This window comes from Heptranchias perlo, chromosome 5, assembly GCF_035084215.1.
Source record: "Heptranchias perlo isolate sHepPer1 chromosome 5, sHepPer1.hap1, whole genome shotgun sequence".
Lineage (NCBI taxonomy): Eukaryota > Metazoa > Chordata > Chondrichthyes > Hexanchiformes > Hexanchidae > Heptranchias > Heptranchias perlo.
Window position 1 is genome coordinate 35,637,040 of NC_090329.1, and position 23,080 is coordinate 35,660,119.

Here is a 23,080-nt window from a genome sequence, read left to right on the forward strand (position 1 = left end):
CACCCCTATAATTTCAACATATTTTATCCAATCAATGGTAAATTGGATTAGGAAGTGAAAGGCTTTTCGAAAATCATTATAAAGATCTCCAGTGCACACACAAGAGCCTGATTCTAGAATTGTTATTAGCTTCTCTGTTACACTGTTAAGGCTAATTGTGATCCTAAGTGTGAATACTCACTTGGTATCTTAATCAGCAACAAAACTATGTGCTCCACCATTTGTACATATGGATATCAATTTGCATATGTTTCATTGGGTGATGCATTACTGCCATATTTTGGCTGGTGCACTAGAAGGACTCATTGCACATGGTGTTGGTAAACTCCAAGTCATTCCCTCCCCCTACTACTTTATCAAACTGCCACGAGTGTGTGACCGGAACACTGCCCTGAAAATCGGGACGGTTATGCCGTGGTTGTGCCCTCCAGTCAATGCCTTCCAGTGCTGACCCTACTGGAGCTTGTGAGGGTCAGTGAGAGAGCACCTAATTGTCACTGGAGCAAGCAGGCAAAAGTGCTCCAGCGAGTGCATCTCCAGCGTCTGCTTGCCCCAATGCAGCCGGAAAACCTGGAACTTGCCCTCCAGCCGTGTCTCTTTTGGCCCCTTGTGTAAGGGAGCCAATCGAGAGTTTTTTTTAAATGAATGTACTATTCTTTGGGGGTCCAGGGGGACCCTCCAGCTAGAGGTCGGTACGTTTCACTACACCAGGGAGGCAGGAATTCTTGACATAGGGAGCCCCCATCCCCAATTCCACCTCCACCAACAACATTTGCCTTGTAATGAGCAGGCAGAGGTTCTAAAAGCCTAAAGCGTTTTATAACCTGTGAAGTACTTTTGAAGTGTAGTCACTGTTGTAATGTAAGAAACATGGCAGCCAGTTTGCGCACAGCAAGGTCCCACCAACAGCTATGTAATAATGACCAGATAATCTGTTTTTTAGTGATGTTCGTTGAGGGATAAATGTTGGCCAGGACACCGGGGAGAAGTTTTCGAATAGTGCCATGGGATCTTTTACAGCCACCTGAGAGGGCCGAAGGGGCATCAGAAAGTTGGCACCTCTGACAGTGCAGCGCTCCCTCAGTCCTGCACTGGAATGTCAGTCTAGATTATGTGCTCAAGCCTCTGGAGTGTGACTTGGTGGTATAAGATAGGCTGGAAAATTCAAGTAGCCAAGTGGCTATTCATCATCAGTGTTGAAAGTCTTTTTGACCATGGAGGCATCACAGCCATACCTACTTTCATCCCCACCTGACATCACTACATAAGAGAACTGAAAATCCATGTCTCAGCATAAGTGCCAGGATGTGCCCATCTGTGACCTCCAGTGCTGACTCCTCCAAAGTTCATGGAGTCAGGGGGAGGTCACTTAATCTAAATAAAGCAGGTGGTGCCCACGCCATTAGGGATGCATCTTGGACGCCGATTTGCTCGAGGAGACCATAAATTGTGGTGAAGTGGCTTGTTCTGGGGAGGTACTGAGCACCCCACCTTGGAAACATCCTCTTGGTGGCTCATTGGGTTTTATATAAAGGTCAAAAAGAACTTGCACCTTTCACAAATCTTTGCAGGTCCAGGCCAAGTTCCAGGCCAAGCTCCCCAAGTTCCAGGCCAAGCTCCCTTGGGAGCTTGGCCTAGACCTGCCCTTGGTGGCAGGATAACCCCCTACTGTGCCAGCGACTAGTATGAAGAAAAATGGATTGAAAACAACACAAAATAAAGGGGGAAAAGGAGCCATTTCCATCGATTGGCAGGCTGGAATGCCTGGCCTGGGAATTCCTGTCCATGGGCATAACCCAAAAATATGCCATTGGCCTTTTTTGGGGGGGGTGGGAATCTGCCCCTCACAAGGTCAAACAGAAAGTGCTGGGAAAGGCATCTGGGCCCTTGCCTAATTTGTTGGCCTTCTACCACACCTCTGCCATAGCCCTGGGGCGTGAATGTGTGCCGGAAGGGCCATGGATCTTCGGCCCCGTGCACTTTTCAGCAGGGGCCATTGGAGAGTGACCAAAAGGAGGAACCCTGGCTTACTTACTTTCTCCTTGTAGCCCAGGGGTGTAGTGCCCTTGCTGCTGCTTTAGCTGACATCAATTAACTTAACATTGACTAGGGAACAAAGGTAAAAGTGGGATTTATTTAAGAAGCAGCCCTGACATTATTAGGCTGTTTGTTGGCACAGCCATGTGTTGCATCTGTCCCCAAAATTATGCTTTTCTGCCAACAATAAGACAAATAAATTAAGTGCTCAAAATTTTGTGTGTGGTGGGGGGAAACAGCACGGTCCCACAGAGCAGGTCCAGATACAACTTCAATTCCCACCGAGCTCAACTCCCAATCTGAACCATGCTGAAGAGGGAGGCAAGAAAATTCAGGTGGGAGTTGGAAAGCACTGATGACTGGTGAAAGGGCCCTTGGTGGCAGGATAACCCCCTACTGTGCCAGCGACTAGTATGAAGAAAAATGGATTGAAAACAACACAAAATAAAGGGGGAAAAGGAGCCAAGTACCCATTCCACCTTCCCCCCCATCACACACACACACACAAATAGAGTTAAAAAGAATGATGATGAATTTAAACACCAGGCCACTGTGGCAGGCCTAAAGTGAAACAACAAATTAGATGGAGGCAGCCAGAAAAAAATACTCTTGAAAATATTGCATTAGGCAACAGGATTGAGTGATACCAATCTATCTGTAGGCACATATTCTGATGGATATGAATGACGGTATAGGACACCTGCCAGGCGACTTACACTTAATTCAACTAACTAATCCTCAAATCTGCCATAATGTACAACTTCTCATCCATTATTCAGTAAAAGACACTCACTGATCAATAAACCACATTAGGCCGACAAGTAAAACAAAGTAGGATAATATAGCATATGCTCCAGATATCAATTCACAAGATTACACATTAGGGTTTTGTAAATTTTTACAATTAAGCCAAATTCAACGCAAGACAACTTTACATTATGATAGTCACTTCACAATATGTGCTTTTGCCTCATGATAGCAAAATGGACGATGGCAAAATGTCCCAATTTGTAAAAAATACAATTGCATTTTGTTTTACTTTTTCTTCTTTATTAAATGGAGGTAGCCAGAAGACATCGTCTTCCAAGCTGTATCTATTTTACGAAACTTTTTTTTTTTGTTTTCAATGCATTTTTAAAATTAGGGTGCCATAACCTCAATAAATGTATCATACTTGATAATCTCATGTGTCGGAGGTCTGGCCATTCACAGACCATGCCATGATTTCCTGTTAATTAGCCCCATCCTTCCCGTCTAGTACTGTATTAGACTCAATGGAATGTGACAGGCTTAATCTGCATTCTGAGAGTTGTAGTTTATCAGCAAGGTGTGGTCAATGGCACTAGTGCTTTCTGGGGATGCACTAGTTGGCTGAGTCTCTTTATTCAGCCAGAGCTCAGATACACAAAATAGCAGCAGAATGCAAGGGGACTATCATAGAACTCAAGTTCTAGGATGCAGAGAGCAGGGGAGACCTGCAGGGGGAAAGCTTCTTGCAAGCATTTCCAATACACTAATCAGTGACTTTATGGTTAAGTTTCAGATTTATTATTTATATCATAATAAAGCTTTTATGATTATATATTCAACTGGGTCAGAAATCAAGAAAGCAGCTGAAACCAGTTTGAAAAAATAAGTTGAGCAACGTGATTGGTTTGTTGCATGGTACCAGGTTAGGAGGGCATGCTGTTTCCTCGAGTTAAAATGGAGTCACAGCACCAATTACATCATTGGCCCGCGTCTTTAGTATGTTAAGTAGGCTCCTGCCTGCCTGGGGTGAGCGGCCCTCCTGTACCTGAAATGTCAGCAGAGGTTTTGAGAAAAAAGAAAAGCCTGGTTTTGGAATTCATAACTGTTCTTAACAGGTGCAGGCTCACCACATACATAGATCTAACTGGTGGCTCCATCCACCCTACTGGATATATTTTGCCCCATGACTTGCTTTGTACCTCTTTTTATGATGTACAATTTGTCTTCAATTTTAAAGTTCACTAGGACTTCCAACTCTGCCACTGTGTGGGTGGTGGCCGATTGCCAGCCTTTTTCCAGTGTTCGCTTCGGCTGACTGCTAGGAAGTCCAATTTTCACTCTTCCTCCATGTTGTAACCTCTGTGCCTGATGCAAAATGGAGTTTGAACTTGCATTTTCTCATTCCACAGCACTGACAGTTAATGCTCTACTGGTTTTATTTGATCATTTTGTTTGATAACGGTCCTGTGAAGCGGCTTGGGACGTTTTACTTCGTTAAAGGCGCTATATAAATGCGAGATGTTGTTGGTTGGTCCACAGCATTGGTTCATTCCTTAAAATTTCAGGCATAGTGGTGGAATTTCACACAATATTCCACCCAAGGTGGACTCACTGCAACTTTTCCATTGATAATAATTCCAAACCGAGGTGACTTGTCTGAAATCAAACCTCTTATTCTCAGTTTATCCAGGCAGAGAATCCAATTTTTTTTCAGATCTGTTGTTGAGATTCCTTGGCAGGGTGTTTAGCTAGATCAGAGACCCTTACTCACTAGCCCATATCTTCCTTAGCAGGCAAATTTCTAATAATCTTAGTGGTAAGGGTAGGGATAGGATGGGCAGCCTGCAAACTGAGGTAGTATCCTTCGAGTATATTGTATTCTATTTGCAAACATTGGAATTGTTTTCTGGGGAATACTGTATATATTTTTGATTAATTTATTGGGTTCCATCAAAGTAAGAAATGTTAGCCCTGGATAATGGAACATTTTTAATTATTTTTTTGCTAGCATCAGCATTTAGCACTCACAGATGAGATCATAGGTTGGATGCTTCCTCTGTGCTGCGTCAGTATAATTCAGAACATTGCCTTCTCCTGTGCAAGTATGGTGTTTCTATTTTTCACACTGGACATACCTGTGGCCTCTCCTGTGTCTCATGCTTAGTACAGGGTTAGGAGTGGGAGGGCTGGAGGTTGACAGGAAGCACATGGATTGGTGACATTGATGTGATTTTTGACCATTACTTTTGCTTCCTGTGACAAGGCTGCCCCACCATTCTGCCTGCAGAAAAGTGACACCATAAATGTAAAGAAAATGGGCATGATTTTAACAGTGAAAAATGGGTTGGGGCGAGGGGGGGTAGCATTGAAAATTGCAACCATTTCAGACCCGCCCCCAACTCGCCTCCAACCCGGTTTTCCCTGGGAGGGACGAGGGGTAGGCGACCAACCCGCTCCCAGGGGGTGGGTCGGGCCTTAAAACCTTTCAACGAGGCTTCGGACCCCCATTTTTCGACAGTTTCTGATTTCAACCCTGGGGGGCCGGGATTCTCGGGCCTTCTCTTTTATGCCTCATTAAAGGAAGCAAGAAGGCTCGAGGCCAACAGGTAGGTGACTTTCTGGCATAGCTTGTGGGCCGGAAGGAGCAGGAGTGCTTCCCCCAGACCCAACAAGCCTACCTGCAGCAACCCCCACAATGATTGTGGACCCCCCATCCCCGATCGCGGACCCCCGACCCCGATCTCCGATCACGGACCCCCGACCCCGATCGCGGACTCTCAACCCCGATCCCCGATTCTCCCCCTCAACAATCGCGGACCCCCGACCCCGATCATGGACCCCCGACCCCGATCAATCCCCCCCAATGTTCACGGACCCCGGGATGACCCCCCAATCCCAATACCCTCCCCCCCCACCCCCGTGACTGACCCCCGATCCCTCCCCCCATGACTGATGATCCCATGCCAATCTATGCCCATGCTAACCTAAGCCCCGTGCCAGCCTATGCCCATGTGCCCACCCATGCCCTGTGCCCATCCATGCCCCCCATGGCCCCCCATGACCACCCATGTCCACCCATGCCCCCCATCCATACAAACAAAGACTTACCTGAAGAATTACTTGAACACGTTCTCTCCCTGGCTGCTCTCCCGTCCGACTGAGACCAACCTGTCAATCAGGCCGGACAGTCAGACGGCAAACTGACAAAAAAAAAAGACGTCATCACGTCAAAATCGTAAGGACGTCCGGGAAACCCGTACTTCCGGATTTCCTGTCCACAATTTGACCCCCCCTTCCCGGCTTGGGGTCAAAATCATGCCCAATGTGAGTGTGTGCAATAAATGAGGCACGAGTCAGCACCAATTCAATGTCAGTTAATGCTAATTTAAGAGCTGTTTAAGCTATAGACTCACACAAGCTGGAACTGTGCAAGACTGCTTAACCTCTTTTCAAGTAGGACTCTCACAGCTATCAGCTTGGGCTGCATCAAGACCCTTGCCTCCGATTTGAAATGACAACCTTCTAACCCAGTCCCCCCAACAGCATTAATGATCGTCATAGAGGTTAGTGTCTGCCAGAAGCTGCTGAATCCCTTATTTTTACATAACAAGTGCACCGGGGCTGACCAGCTAAAATGAAGGCAGTACATGCATTTTTTGCCTCCTGAGCTGAACATTTGAAACAATCCATTTAGCTGCAGTCTTGTTGCATTTTTTGAAGGCTTTTTGGTCCAGAGATCAATAAAATGAATTCCCATTGGATGGCTTTTGTTGCACATTTTTATGAACTTTATTGATAAATTCTTTTTTTTGAAAATATTCTATTAGTTTGTTTTATAAATGGTGCATGTCAACCGATCAGATCGTATCTAAAAAGTACAAAGATAAGATAACCGATGGAATTACTAGGAAGCGAAGTTGATCTCTGGTAAACTGCATAGACAAAAGTAAATGGGCTTTAAACTAATGTGTTCTACAATTTATTAAAAATAATCATTCTCCTTGTCCCCTTCCCCCAAGCAACACCAATTGCTTTTGGAATCATAAAACATTCCTGTGATGAATACGTCAGCTCCACAGCCAAGGCAGAGGCAGAGACAAAGGTTCAATCTTCAGCCTGTGCTGAGTTGGCTGTTCTCAGCTGGACCAGTGGTAAGGCACTGTCTGTAAAATGGCCTCTTGCTCTCTACTTCATCACCAGGTTTTATACAAACTGCTTAAGTGACTGCTAAACAACCACCACCACTTGCATTTATAAAGTGCCTTTAACGTAGTAAATCGTCCCAAGGCACTTCACAGGAACGTTACCAAACAAAATTTGACACTGAGCCACACATATTAGGTCAGGTGACCAAAAGCTTGGTCAAATATGTAGGCTTTAAGGAGAATCTCAAAGGAGGAGAGAGAGGTACACCGGTAGAGAGGCAGCGTGGTTTAGGGAGAGAATTGCAGACTTTAGGGCCTAGGCAGCTGAAGGCATAGCTGTCAATGGTGGAGCAATGGGGATGCGCAAGAGGCCAGAATTGGAGGAGCGCAGAGATCGCGGAGGGTTGCAGGGCTTTTTTTTTTATTTGTTCATGGGATGTGGGCATCGCTGGCAAAACCAGAGTTTATTGCCCATCCCTAATTGCCCTTGAGAAGGTGGTGGTGAGCCACCTTCTTGAACTGCTGCAGTCTGTGTGGTGAAGGTTCTCCCACAGTGCTGTTAGGTAGGGAGTTCCAGGACTTTGACCCAGTGACGATGAAGGAACGGCGATATATTTCCAAGTCGGGATGGTGTGTGACTTGGAGGGGAACATGCAGGTGGTGTTGTTCCCATGTGCCTGCTGCCCTTGTCCTTCTAGGTGGTAGAGGTCGTGGGTTTGGGAGGTGCTGTCGAAGAAGGCTTGGCGAGTTGCTGCAGTGCATCCTGTGGATGGTGCACAATGCAGCCACAGTGCGCCGGTGGTGAAGGGAGTGAATGTTTAGGGTGGTGAATGGGGTGCCAATCAAAAGGGCTGCTTTGTCCTGAATGGTGTTGAGCTTCTTGAGTGTTGTTGGAGCTGCACTCATCCAGGCAAGTGGAGAGTATTCCATCGCACTCCTGACTTGTGCCTTGTAGATGGTGGATAGGCTTTGAGGAATCAAGAGGTGAGTCGCTCACCGCAGAATACCCAGCCTCAGACCTGCTCTTGTAGCCACAGTATTTATGTGGATGGTCCAGTTAAGTTTCTGGTCAATGGTGACCCTCAGGATGTTGATGGCGGGAGATTCGGTGATGGTAATGCCGATGAATATGAAGGGGAGGTGGTTCGACTCTGTCTTGTTGGAGATGGTCATTGCCTGGCACTTGTCTGACATGAATGTTACTTGCCACTTATCAGCCCAAGCTTGGATGTTGGCCAGGTCTTGCTGCATCTGGGCACAGACTGCTTCAGTATCTGAGGGGTTGCAAATGGAACTGAACACTGTGCAATCATCAGCGAACATCCCCATTTCTCACCTTATGATGGAGGGAAGGTCATTGCTGAAGCAGCTGAAGATGGTTGGGCCTAGGACACTGCCCTGAGGAACTCCTGCAGCAATGCCCTGGGGCTGAGATGATTGATCTCCAATAATTACTACCATCTTCCTTTGTGCTAGGTATGACTCCAGCCACTGGAGAGTCTTCCCTGTGATTCCCATTGATTTCAATTTTACTAGGGCTCCTTCGTGCCACACTCAGTCAAATGCTGTCTTGATGTCAAGGGCAGTCATTCTCACCTCATCTCTGGAATTCAGCTCTTTTGTCCATGTTTGGACCAAGGCTGTAATGAGGTCTGGTGCCGAGTGGTCCTGTCGGAACCCAAACTGAGCATTGGTGAGTAAGTGCCGCTTGATAGCACTGTCGACATCACTCTGCTGATGATTGAGAGTAGACTGATGGGGTGGTAACTGGCCGGAATGGATTTGTCCTGCTTTTTGTGGACAGGACATACCTGGGAAATTTTCCACATTGTCAGGTAGATGCTGGAATAGCTTGGCTAGATGTGCGGCTAGTTCTGGAGCACAAGTCTTCAGTACTACAGCCGGGATGTTGTCGGGGCCCATAGCCTTTGCTGTATCCAGTGCAGTCCGACCTTTCTTGATATCATGTGGAGTGAATCGAATTGGCTGAAGACTGGCTTCTATGATGGTGTTGATATCTGGAGGAGGCCGAGATGGATCATCCACTCGGCACTTTTGACTGAACACTCTTGCAAACTCTTCAGCCTTGTCTTTTGCACGCACGTGCTGGACTCTGTCATCATTGAGGATGGGGATGTTCACGGAGCCTCCTCCTCCCATTAGTTGTTTAATTGTCCACCACCATTCACGACTGGATGTGGGAGGACTGCAGAGCTTTGATCTGATCCGTTGGTTATGGAATCGGTCAGCTGTCTATAGCATGTTGCTTCCACTGTTTAGCATGCATGTATTCCTGTGTTGTAGCTTCACCAGGTTGGCACCTCATTTTTCGGTACGCCTGGTGCTGCTCCTGGCTTGCTCTTCTACACTCCTCATTGAACCAGGGTTGGTCCCCTAGCTTGTTGGTAATGGTAGAGTGAGGAATATGCCGGGCCATGAGGTTATAGATTGTGCTGAAATACAATTCTGCTGCTCCTGGTGGCCCACAGGAGGCTGGAGGAGGTTACAGAGAAAGTGAGGGGCGCGGCCATGGAGAGATTTGAAAACAAGGATGAGAATTTTAAAATCGAGGCATTTCCAGTCTGGTAGCCAATGTAAGTCAGTGAGCACATGGACGATGGGTGAACGGGGCTTGGTGTGAGTTACAGTACATTTTTTAATGGGCTCAAGTTTATGGAGGGTGGAAGATGGGAGATCGGCCAGGAGAGCATTGGAATAGTCAAGTCTAGCCGTAACAAAGGCGTGATCAGCAGCAGATAAGCCAAGATAGGGACAGAGACGGGCAATGTTACGGAGGTCAAAGTAGGCGGTCTTGGTGACGGAGCGGATATGTGGTACTTGGGTGGGCGATAGAGAACAAAGGTTTTAAAGGAGAGGTGAGGGGGTGGATCAAGGTGAGATGCTCCAAGGAAGAGTAGGTGCCAGAGGAGTAGGGGGACGGACCAAAGTGAGATTTGGTGATAAGGGCCACACCACCACCTTGGTGGTCTGGGCAGGGCAAGTCGTGGAAGATATAGCCAGGCAGGGAGGCTTCATTAAGGGGGAAGGTGTCATCACCCAACAAGGCCATGTTGTCGATGCAATCATCCATGAGCCTTGTTCACAAGTGAACGGACAGTCTGGAGGGAGATGTGGAGAGGGGCGGTGATAGCTGATCTGCTGGCAGAGTCCACAAGGTCAGCACTTGGAGGGGTGACTGGGACGGGAAGGAGATTGGCAAGATTAGCCCCCAGCATGCGCGGTGGGCGGGAAGGTCGGTGAGGAGCAGGATGGGGCAGTTGAGGTTGCTGCTCATAAGGAGGCAGCGACGAGTGCCTTGATGGGCCCTTTGGAGAATACCAAGAGAGGCACAGAGGGAGTCAAGCCTGGGATGGCGGCAGGAGAGTAGGCAGGTCAAGGAGTGAAACCAACATTAGCCAAGTTAGAATCGGGTAGATATCTGTAGTCAGCACTATGAAAGATTGCTTTCAACCGAAAATGAGTGGGGCTTCACGTTGAAGAACTTCAGCATTAAGAAAGTCCAAAAATAAGGATATTAATGAGACCGAAAGCAGAAAAGATATATGCTTAGGAGTAAATGTGCATAATTTAATTAGTGTTGACATCATGAATTAAACAAACAGAAATGTCTCTCTCGCTGTTCAAGACACCATTCCTAAGTTTCCTGTCAGGACCCCCTGCCCCCCTCACCCCACAATAAAAACATTAGGCCAGCTCGCTGAATTTACGTCATCCATCTGTGAAGAATGCCAGTCTTTTTTTTACTGCTTTTACTTTTTTTTAAAAAAAAAACTCACTTCAGGATCATTATAATAGCAGAGTGTCAATCGAGTAAGATAAATCGATCAGAGGGAGAAAGCAATTTATATAATTGGGAGGTGACACTTCGGCTGGAGACCGGAGAATGTTAGACGATGAGCTCAGCATATTGCTCTGGAGCCCGACCAATATTATACCCAGCCGAGAAGTGCTTAGTACTGTCACTGGATGAAGAAGAAATCAATAAACACAATTTATAAACACTTATGGGATCTGGCAACTTCACTGGAAATAAAAGTCGTACTCCGACTATTGCCACATGCTCAACTCCCTTACTGGTATTATGACGTCTCCTTAGACAGCCAAACCATTAACTGCTTGCTGCTGTTGTGCCTGAGAGAGAATTATCTGCTGCCTGCAGTGTGAGCTCCCTCATTTAAAAAAAAATTGCCACGTATCTAAAGTATCAAACCTCATATCTTGACCATTGTGAAACAAAGCAGACCTCTACAGTCCCTAAGACACTGTTGTATTACAGATCACTCTCTAATAAAAATCGAATTGCCTTTTCCCTCAAATCTGCCCTTGACCCAATCCTTATTGCTGCTGATTGGCCCATGTTGAGTTCTTGACTACACCACTGACAGCTAACTCCAGACGTCACTTACCTCTCAACTGCTTTGCAGATAATTTCCCCTCGACACTGCTCTAGACAGACCTCCTCTTGTTTTACCCTTGTTGTTCCTCTTCTCCACTTATTTTTATCTGTTACCTAATGTTGCCTCCTTATGCTGATGCAATCACCGGCATAGAATCATGGGAAACCACATGACATGACATTTCCTCCCACATGCACAACTGCACGGTAAGTGAACCCCAAGTGAACGTATTTCCAGGATTGCTCGGTTGGTAAGCACACCACCTGTTTGATACTGAGCTATACAGAACAGGAAGGTCCCAGGATCTGTTCCTGGTTTGTGCTGAAATGCTGATCTCAGTCAGAACAGCAATGGAGGCACTACAATCAGTCTTGGTACCCCCACGCTGGGTTAAGGAAAAATTGGCTGGGGTTTATACTCTGGATTATTATTGATTGCTGTCTGTCGGAAGTGTTGCATGTGTACACACAGAGGGGTGATGGGGATAGATTTCCTCTGTTCACGATTTGTAGTGAAATCATAAATGCTTCCTTTGTACTCTTGTTTATTGCCTCAACACAAAGAGAGAGTGGACAAAAATCTTCCTCCAGGGTGAGACCAGGAACAGGCTCACCAGTGATAGCTGTCATCGTCGGTCAACGTTGTCTCTACCTCTCTCTCCTCCTTTAAGATGCTCCTTAAAACCTACCTCTTTGACCAAGCTTTTGGACAGCTGTCCTAATGTCTCCTTCTTTGGCTGGGTGTCAATTTTTTTTGTTTTGATGACACTCCTGTGAAGTGCCTTGGAATGTTTTACTACATTAAAGGCACTACATAAATGCAAGTTGTTGTTGTTCAGACTCTGGTTCCTTAACCTGCTGGCTTTACTTTACCCAAAGGGGACCTCAGTATGAGTTGCCTCTTCAGGAAAGGAGTGGAAAAGCAAATACAGAATGCCCTAGAGGCAGTGAATTATTCACACATCAGATGACAACTGACTCACTTCATTACTCATCATAATTCACCCCTTCCCGTAAGTTTGATCTCAACTCTGCTGGTGAGTAAAAGGCATGGCAATGTACACTTGAAAACTGCCACCTAGTTAACCTTGTAATTAATATCCATAAATTCGAAAGCACTTCGAGCACTTTGATGAAAAGAGAATTTTGCTCGTCACGAAGGGAAGATTTTCTCTGTGCACCTCGGGGGTGATTTTCTGAATACTCACTCCTGACGTGGGGAATCATTTGCCAGGAGCGCATACTGGGAAATCTTGGCTGCATTCCCAATAATTTTCCATCCATTATGTACAAATTCCTGATATGTTCTCCCGGTGGAAGGAATTTCCCCATCGGTAACGCACATTCAGAAAATCGGCTCTTCTGTGCAAAAAAAGTCCCAAACCTGTTTCTAAGGAACAGGTTTCTGATTTTGCTACACATAACTCACAGAGAAAATCTCCTCCTTCCAACCCCCCTCCCCCCTCTCCCCACCAAAATGGCTTCCCCAGTAAGATCATTCATGTAGAGGATTATCATAACCATGAGCAATAAAAATTATAGTTTTATCGACATATGCTAACATATCTTGTCTTTACTGGGTATTGCAGCGTAAGGTTGAAGAATGGCAATAACGTTAATTGGAAAAATGTTGCTATGACGACGTCTGTTGAACAGTTTATTGCCATAATCAAAAGAAAATAAAACAAGCCCCATGGGATACTGTACTTCAACAGAAATCAACATAATGTCAACCCAATTGAGATTGTCATGGTATGGATATCAAAGTGTTGGTGCATGTCAAAGAATATTGACGTACAGAGTCAAAGAATTATCTAGCCCTGGGCCCAGAATTATTATCTAACAATTTTTACAACTACCATTGTTACTTTGATATATCCTCCGAGAAAGTGTTGATCCATCAGTGTCATAGAAATAGCCTTCTGGATCCACACTACTTTAAGGAGGATTTTCAAACGACAGCAGGATAAGACAAGTCTAATCGTCGTTTATCACTTTCAATTCTAAGATATCACTGACGCAGTTGGAAAAAACTTCCATTTTCAGTCTGATCTCAGCCGGGAGCAGCAGCAGCAACACCACAATTGGCCTCAGCACATCGGAGAGGGGGGATACCAGCAGGGAGTTCCATTTCCCATTGCTACCCAGTAACCCCTGCTGGTAAGTGTACGTGGGTGGTCATTAGGTGAAGACAGGATCAACCTTGACTGTGATGTCCTCCGGGGGCAAACAGCCTGACAACACTCACTATCCAGACAAGCCTCCTCCAGCCCTACAACCCTCCGAAAACTCTGCGTTCCTCCAATTCAGGCCATCCCTCACATCCTTCGCCCCACCACTGGCGGCAACTCCTTCAGCCATCTAGGCCCTAAGCTTCGGAATTCCCTACCTCAACCTCACTTCTTCTGCATCTCTCGCTCCTCCTTAAAACCTACCTCTTTAACGAAGCTTTTAGTCACCTGTCCTATTATGTCCTTCTTTGGCTCGGTGTTAATTTTTGTCTGATTCTGTGAAGTGCCTTGGGACATTTTACTATGTTGAAGGGACTATATGAATGCAAGTTCTTGATGTAGGCTCACACATAAAGAATGGACATTTGGGCAATGTGGTGAAGGGCTGTGAGGAAAATGGAACCATACACCAGCAACAGTCAGTGCACTTTATGTTTGTGATTTTTTTTTAACTAATAAAATGGATTATTTTAACTAATAAAATATGAAATTATTGAGTGAGATTTATTTCCACAGTCCTTTCTGGTGTGAGTCAATGTTCTGAGACAGCACATCTACAGACTTAAAAAAAATAAACCTGACTTTAAACAGATTCCAACTTGGGGACATTCTACATTGGATTAGATTAAACAAAAGCACGTAAATTAACTTAAAGTACATCTTAATTACCACAATAACTCTGTCAGAAAAATAGCAAGGAATCTGTCAGAAATGCAGTCGATCTGAGGCGGGGTGTAGTCTTTCTATTTCTTGAGTCGTTCACACTCCAAATGGCAGTCCCATGAAATAATATCAGCTATGTAACATGTACAGACAGACTCAAACATGAGACTTTAAAAGGCTGAAATGATTGACTCCCTGGTGCAGCTGTCTGGGACTGTAATCTAATTCTGTACTGTTTACTTCTGGAGTCCATATAATTCTAGCCCAGAGATACTCCAGGGGTCATCTCAAAGTTTAAAAACTATCCCCAAATTATAGCATTTAATGTAACTTTTGAACCTCTTCCATCTATGTAGATAAGTTGGCATGTTAATGTTATAGCAGGAAGGTGAAGTGAAAATCTATTGAGATGATATTTGGGAAGATTCTGCATTTAACCCAGCAAGTCAAATGAGTTATTTCTTCCAAACAGATTATATTTTGATTTATCTCACTGCTGTTTGTGGGACCTTTTACATTGGCTGCCACCTTTCCCTACATTGCATCAATGACTGCGCTTCAAATTCTTCACTGGCTGTGACTGCTTTCTTTCTTTCTTTCTTTCTGCTTTTACGCCTTTCTTATTTTTCTGCTCTCTTTCCCTTCCCCTTTTCTACCCTCCTCCCCTGAAGGCATTGACATCATGCTGGGATACAGTTCCATGGACCTGGGCGTTGACAGCTCTCTGGTACCTCACTCAAGTCTTTATTCTTCATGTGCGAGCCTAGACAGTGAGGTCGGTTTATAATAGTGCTGTTTCACTTCAAATTCCAAGAGACCACCGTCCCTGGAATAAGACTCATGGCAAAAAAAACTCGTCCTATGACTCTGTTGTCAGGATGGGCAGGCCAAATTTAGGAGTGTAAACACCGGGAGCCGGCTCCTAGGCACCAGTCTCCTGGAATCCAAACTAAAGTGCTACCAGTATGAAAATGGCTTAAGTGGGGGGAAGCTATTTGAACATGCAGGACATCACAACCAAACCCTATCCTGTTTTTATCCAACATCAATACAGGCACACTTTCCAATAAGATAGGATTCAGGATCATGACTGTATTTTTCGCCTCCTGCTAACCCAGAGGTACTGAGGCTAATTGCAGTGGACCAATTACTGCCTCAACTGTGTTCAGCAAATTCAACACAGAGAGGGAATCAAACATGGGACCTTGTTGGGGTTATACTTTCATTGGAAAAAATGGGAGCAAAACCCATTTGTTATTCATTATTCACGGCGCCACTAATGAAATTGCAGGAATACATGGTATTGTAACGTGCACTCCCGGAGAATGCCATTCCATTAGCGGGAAGAAAGAAGCGGCAGCCAATCACAATGTACCAGTAACAACGATCTCTTAACAAACTCCAGCTACTAATCCAGGATAAATGTCCAAAGGTCTGGTCGTCTAGTCGTAGAGAAGCAAAATATGTGCTCAACAAAAACCCCAACTTATCCATGAAGCATTTCATTTCCAGGTAGACATCCACTGTCGAAGGAAAGGAGTCAGATGTGAGTGTTCACAGCTCCCTCGTGATCAACAATCCACTCCTATAATCCCCACAAACTTATTACACAAAGCACTTCTTTGTTAGTTTAATTGCGATTTTAGTACAAAATATGCAGTCTGGAGGGTTTTCCATGTGAAAAAGCAACATTCATTTTGCCAACCAGTAAAAGTAAAGTTTTACAAGTATTGTTGGACATTATTTGCTGCAGTCTATTGTTGCAGGTTGAGAGTCCACATCGCCATCCTATATATCTATCGTATGATAAACGCATTTGCCATACATATAAATTTTACGGATGGTGTGCAAAGGTTCGCTTATAATAATAAAACATTTATTAAACCCTATGGCCTATTAACTTATTTATTTTAAAGAAGTTAATTCTGCCATTAAAATAGCGGAGGAAGCAATTTCATGCAAAGAAATTAAGCATTCGTATGCTAACAAGCCATGATGTAATTTCAGGACCTTTGTAAAAATGACACTGAATTAATAGTCTGTGTTGTGGAATATTAAATATTTTCAATATTAATAAATCCAATGAATATATATTGGTGATATTGGACGACTTGTAGGTTCTCAAGAAATGTACCATTTGTGACAAATTACAGCTTTATACCTCAATATACTATTCCCAAAGATTATATTTGTTGGTATTAGAAGTCCTTGCCCAGCTCTGTAAATGATATGGGGATGCCATTAACCAACAACAACAACTTGCATTTATATAGCGCCTTTAACGTGGTAAAATGTCCTAAGGCACTTCACAGGAGCGTTATCAAACAAAATTTGACACCGAGCCACATAAGGAGATATTAGTACAGGTGAACAAAAACTTGGTTAAAGAGGTAATCTTTAAGGAGCATCTTAAATGAGGAGAGAGAGGTAGAGAGATATAGGGAGGGAATTCTAGAGCTTAGGGCCTAGGCAGCTGAAGGCAAGGCCACCAATGGTGGAGCGATTAAAATCAAGGATGCACAAGATGCCAGAATTTGAGGAGCGCAGAGTGTTGAAGGGCTGGAGGAGGTTACAGAACTAGGGAAGGACAAAGCTATGGAGGGATTTGAAAACAAGGATGAAAATTTTTAAATCGAGGCATTGCCAGACCAAGAGCCCGTGTAGGTCAATGAACACAGGAGTGGTTCCATCTGTATAACTGTGGCAGGCAGAACCAAAGACGAGCACAGGTTCTAAATAATACACCAATTACCATTCCTGCAATGACCTTTTACCTCTGCTTTTTAAACATGTTTTATCTAGAAGAGTGAAATTCTTTCCTTTGCTAATTTTATTCAAAAGGTTGATGGCCTAGAAATTCGACTTGCACCCAAAAGGGGCACAAAATTGGCAGTGTCTGCTCTGCCCGTCTGTTTGTGCTGGCGTGAGGCTTGAACCGAATTCGGGTTCGGCGCTCATTAAGTGCCGTCATGGAGCTGCGAGCGCAAATGGGCTTCCCTGCTGCAGCTCACTGGTTGTAGGAGGGTGGGAATCGGCTGGCTCCTATACTGAGCAAGCCATGTCTGGGAGTGGGGGGGGCGGGGAGAGGGGACGATCCCAGGGGAGACCTTGAATGTGCCGGCTGTGAGTTGCAGTCTTTTTGTAGATCCAGGAGGAGCTTTTTCTTGGGTTTTGTTTATGAGCGGCCTCCAGCGGTCCCTGTAAGGGGCCATGGTTAGTCTGCTCAATGCCTGGCACACAGCACAGGTTCCACCCACTGCACCTGAATTTTACAAACAGCATAGGACCCCAATTTACGTATGTAAGCAGCCTTAGGCCTGTTTCAAGTGGGCAGGCTGCTCGCCTATTTACAAGCTCGCCTAAATATGGTATTGGGCTGGCTTTGGGCATCAAAGGGGCAGCCGAGCTGCCACCCTCCTCCTGCCCCCCATTTCCAACTACTGGCCGTCCAGGTACAAAACAGGTGGCCATGAGTTGAATTCCCCCCCCCCCGGTGTGATTATAAAGTACCGCTCCCAGCAGAGGTAAAAGGTCATTGCAGGAATGGTAATTGGTGTATTATTTAGAACCTGCGCTCGTCTTTGGTTCTGCCTGCCACAATTATTGATTTTTTGGGGGCTAAAATCAGCAAATCTCTCCCCTCGTCCCCAGTTTGCATTTTCTCTCTTGTTTTTATTTTAATTTTCTTGTCTGCAGTTGCACTCGGTCTTTTTGTATCTCCCTTCTTTTTATGGGCCTCAAACAATTAACAAAATCTGAATATCAGTGCTGCAAAAATTCACGGTGGTGAAGAGAATTCAGTCTATACAGATTAATCCAAAGTTTGTTATCATACCAAATCCTTAGGAACAGTATTTACTTAAAAAAGCTACAATCTACAACCTATAAAACCAAAAGTGTGATGTGTACTCCTCGATTTATCTTGATAGTGCATCTTTTCTGCTATTCTGTTGAGCCTTGGATGTGTAGTGCACGATGGCCCACAGCATTGCCCCTAGATATTCATTCTCGGGATGTGGGTGTCCCTGGCAAGGTCAGCATTTATTGCCCATCCCTAGTTGCCCTTGAGAAGGTGGTGGTGGGCCTTCTTCTTGAACCACTGCAGTCCAGTGAGGGCACTCCCACAATGCTGTCAGGTAGGGAGTTCCAGGATTTTGATCCAGCGACCATGAAGGAACGGGCAATGTATGTCCATGTTGGCAATGATGTGTGACTTGGAGGGGAACTTAGAGGTGAAGGTGATTCCATGCGACTTCTACCCTTGTCCTTCTAGGTGGTGGAGGTCACAGGTTTAAGCCCCTTTTTACTATATATAAAAAAGGGATAACATACGCAAGCTTTTCAATTTCCTTTTTTTTGATTTTCTCCTGCAGATTCCCCACTCTGAAAGCATACCATTCATTATTTGCTGTGGGACAGGCTGGGTAAATCAACCCTGAGTAAATCCTAGATGCAAGAGTAGTTAGTCACAAGTTAGCCGCACATGTGCAACACCATTTTGCTTCAACATCTTGTCTGTCCTGTGCTCAGCTGCCACGATGAGGGTGGGGTGATGGGGATGGCCTGGAATCTGAAAGTCAAACTTGCAGGTGTTTAGTGTTGTGGTAATTTTATAGCACAGGTGAAAGCCTCCAAACAAAGACACTTGGAGTGAAAACTTCGAGTGAATATCAATCTAGGCACCAAAGAAACCAATAAACATGGTGTCAGATAATTGCATTTCCATGTTGAACCGTCTCTAAGATTATTATTCTTTTGTTGCATTTTGCAATAAATTTGCATTTCCTTGTCTCCTTTTCTATCCCACATTTACCTTGTTCCTCCTCCCCTGTCAAGTAACACTGTCCTACTGTAAATACCCAATCTAGGAGCTCGAGGGCTGTCCTGTGAAGTTTTTCCTTTGCAGAAGTCCTCCCCACATGTGAAGGACAATTTAGAACAGCTCTGCATTGAGTGGTCGTGCTAATTCAAAGAGAAGTAAAAGTAGCAGGGGTCCCCACTATCTGCAGCCATTGTCTTCCTGTGCTTCCCCACAAGCCCAAACCCCCTATCTGTACTTGATACACACAGCTGTGATGGCGCTTTAAAGTACAAACTGAATCAATTTCCAAGCCCCTGTCGTACTTGTGGTGTCTCATATGCAGCAAGGTGGCTTATCAGAAAACAGCCTGCATTGACCGCTACTTTCTGCCCATTAATGTCACCAGCAAAGTGCCTGCGATTTTCTGCTAAGTCACCTGGTCGGTACATGCAAGTCTGTGCTGGTGACATGGGACCTCAGAAGGTTCCGCCCACTAGCTCCAAGTCATGCGTCAGCCTAGCCAGTGAGTGTCAGCAGACTATTCTACCATGGGGGTTATCACAGCTGAGCCCAATCCTGTCTTCAATCGCTGACTAAATGTCCTTCTCTCCATAGCAGGGATCACTAGATGGTGACCAGGAATGGGAATCCCAGCTCATTTGCCACCCCCTAACCTCTGGTGCTGAGGATAATTGCAGTGCCCCTACCGCCACCCTGCTGAGATCAGCTAACTCACCACAGACAGTGGGGAGAGGAGTGCTGAAAAAAGTTTAAAATATTGACTTTTAATGTACTTTTTTCCAAAAAAAAATTCCTAGAAGGCTTGAAAGCAGCACCATCGAGACTGGAGCCTGGGAGGTCTGAAAGAAGTAGGCAACAGCACCACCTACCTTGGAGACAAAGTATTGAAGGACTCAAAAGACACACAAGTGTGACTGTGACAGAGAAAGTGTTACAGGAAGGAACTGCTACGTAACAGCAGGTGCTTACAGATATAATCTACAAAATAGATGTGTCTGGGCATTGGGTGAGGACAGAGTGTTCTCCGCTTCAGTAATGCTCCCATGGCCAAATAGTCCACTTGCACTCACCATCCAGACTCACGCGAAGGACAACCACCTTAGTCAAGGTACAAGAGGGCCACTGCTACCTGTGGAAACATACCCCACTAGGAATCATGGCATTCAGTGGAGGGAAGGGAATTAAGGCATTGCATCAAATGTGGCTTTAGACACGATGACCACTCCATCCTCCTCTTCAATTTATCCACCTTTGTGGCACTGCCATCACTTAGTTCCACTCCTACTTGTCCCTGTGTAACAACAAATCTCCTGCTTCTTTTCCCATCTCCCCATACTGTTGCCTTGGGTGTCTCCCCTCTTGCACTTGCATAGTTCCCCATCCCATCCAGTATAGATCTGGTTCAGTAATATAAATGTGCTGCTGCTGTCTTCGGTTTCTAGTTTCCTAATACCCTATACCTCCTTTAACCATGCTGGAATGCCATTGACTGGTATTGCCCGGTTCTCCTGCCATTAAAGATAATATCAAACGTTGTGACCTCTGACACTATTGCAGTCCCATCTTTTAATTCATATTATTGACTGCTGTCAGATTAGTTGCCTCCTGTGTTGTGCCACTAAAAACACAGGGGCCGATATTCAGATGGCTGAGCGGGTACGTTGGGGGCACCTAAAATGGCGGAATCCCGGAGCAGGTTCGGAGCCCGGCTCCAACCCGCTGACTTCCGGGCTCCCCGGTGACGTGTTCGGATGCGCGCGCAGCTCCTGAATGCGGGATTCCCACCGGCAATTAAAGCCGGCAGGATGCTGCTTTAGATAGTTAGTCAGATAGTTGAGGTACTTGACAGACATCATTGAGTGGAGATTTTGGCAAGGGTGCAATTTTGAAGGATCCTCAGAGTGTTTCCTGTGCTGTGGGAAACACTCCCTGTTGGAGCAGACGTGTTTCAGCCAGCAGCCAGTGGGAGATGCAAAGGATTATTTGACAGGTCGGGGGAAAACCTCATTTATTGCAGCAGGGCACTCTGTCACTTCAGACAAAGATTTGGCTGCAACACCTTTGTCTTTCCACTCAAAATTCTTAATTTATACCCTAAACTCTGCTGTGCAAACACATTTACCTACTTTGTGGACCCCCTCAAACTCACACCGTCGGGATGGGGGCGCCATGGCTGCATTCATCACTTCATCCGAGGATGACCAACATCACCAGCCTCGCCAGGCACGCCGCCCACCTCCGCCACGTGGAGCTCCACAACACAGTGCTGTGCCACAGGCACCTGCACAAAATAGTCGTACAACTACACATACACCCACTGTAGGGGCACTGCAATTATCCTCAGCACCAGAGGTTAGGGGGTGGCAAATGAGCTGGGATTCCCATTGCTGGTCACGATCTAGTGATCCCTGCTATGGAGAGAAGGACATTTAGTCAGCGATTAAAGACCGGATTGGGCTCAGCTGTGATAACCCCCATGGTAGAATAGTCTGCTGACACTCACTGGCTAGGCTGACGCATGACTTGGAGCTAGTGGGCGGAACTTTCTGAGTGGGTGTTCATGGTGAACCTCATGAAAGGGTCTTATTACACAAGCCAGTCAAGAATGGCCAAGACGTGGCAGTAGTGGTGACAATAATAATATTTAATGTGTCATTAACAAAAATCAAATATAAATAAAAAACACGACAAACCGTCAAACACCGTTGTGCATCCCCTTTGTGCTCATAAAACCTTCGCCTTACGCTTATGAATACTCCTACGTGGTGCCTCCCCTGCGGCTGCAGCAGAGGTAGTGGCAGGTTGCTCTTGTTCATGCCCTGACCAATTAGATGCTTTGGGCCTACACCCTCTGGGTTTCGGTGCCCGTGAGGGGGGCAACAAGTGAGACGTGGGAGCGCTTTGAGTGGTGTTCCCACTTCCATGTTCCCTTTCGCCATCATCTCTCTCCTGGGCCAGGCCCACATCACTCCTACCACCCTGCTGGATGACAGTTTGGAGGACATGTGTGAAGCCTTGTAAGGCCAGTGCCAGAGTATCTGCCTGCCTGTTTAAGGCGGCAGAAACTTGCTCATCCTGAGTCCGAAGGGCTGTTGTCAGGGCCTCAGTGGGCTCACTGGTGAGCCGTGCTTGAAGCTCCATGGAGGCTAGTCTTCCCTCCATCGCAGACATTCCTGCACTTACCCACGACACTATCTCAGAGATGCCCTCACGTCCCTGTGACAGTATCTCAGAGATTCCCTCCTGTACCTGTGCCACCATTCCACTCATGCAGGAGTTGGACTCCTCCATTCTCTGAGCGATTGTGGAGAGTGTGCGTGGCACCTGTTCCAGCACCTCGCAAATGTGCTGCTGCCCCTCGATCATTCTCCTTTTAAAAGATGACCCCCAGTGTTCAGCTTCTGTGTCCAGCTGAGCAGAGCCTGGAGAAGAGTGCTGCCCCTGTCACCAGTGTCTGCTTGTGCTCACGTGTGTGGTAACTCACCATGTGCGACCCCAGCTAAGTGAGGACGGAGACCCACCAAGGTATGTGTATCTGCGCTGGTGGATGGCTCACTCAGATGTGAAGGTGCACCCTCAGAGGCCAGCAGGTCCTCTGAGGAATCGCCCTCCGTCATCACGGCGGTCGCTGAAGGCCCTGTAAGAGAATGGAAGGCAATATTAAGCATGATGTTGAGGTGCTGAAGATGGCAAGGGATGTTAATATCATTTACTATTGTGAGTGCTGAATGTTAAAGTTCTGTCACCAGCCGTTTGTCGGGTGACAGTCTCGGCGTCCCCGACGGACAGGCACTCGAGGGTGCGACGTTGTTCCAGAGCCTCCTGCTCCGTGTCTGTGAGGACGACCAGATGTTGCAGCCCCCCCTCCGGTCTTCGCCCTCTCCGGTGCATTCTGGCCTCTCTTCTCCTATAAGGGGAGAATGTAAAGAGGCATGAGTGAGGGATGGTGACGTGGCCAACCGCTGAATGCATTGGTTTGGGTGAGGCTGACCGTGAAAGAGATGCACCAGAGGTT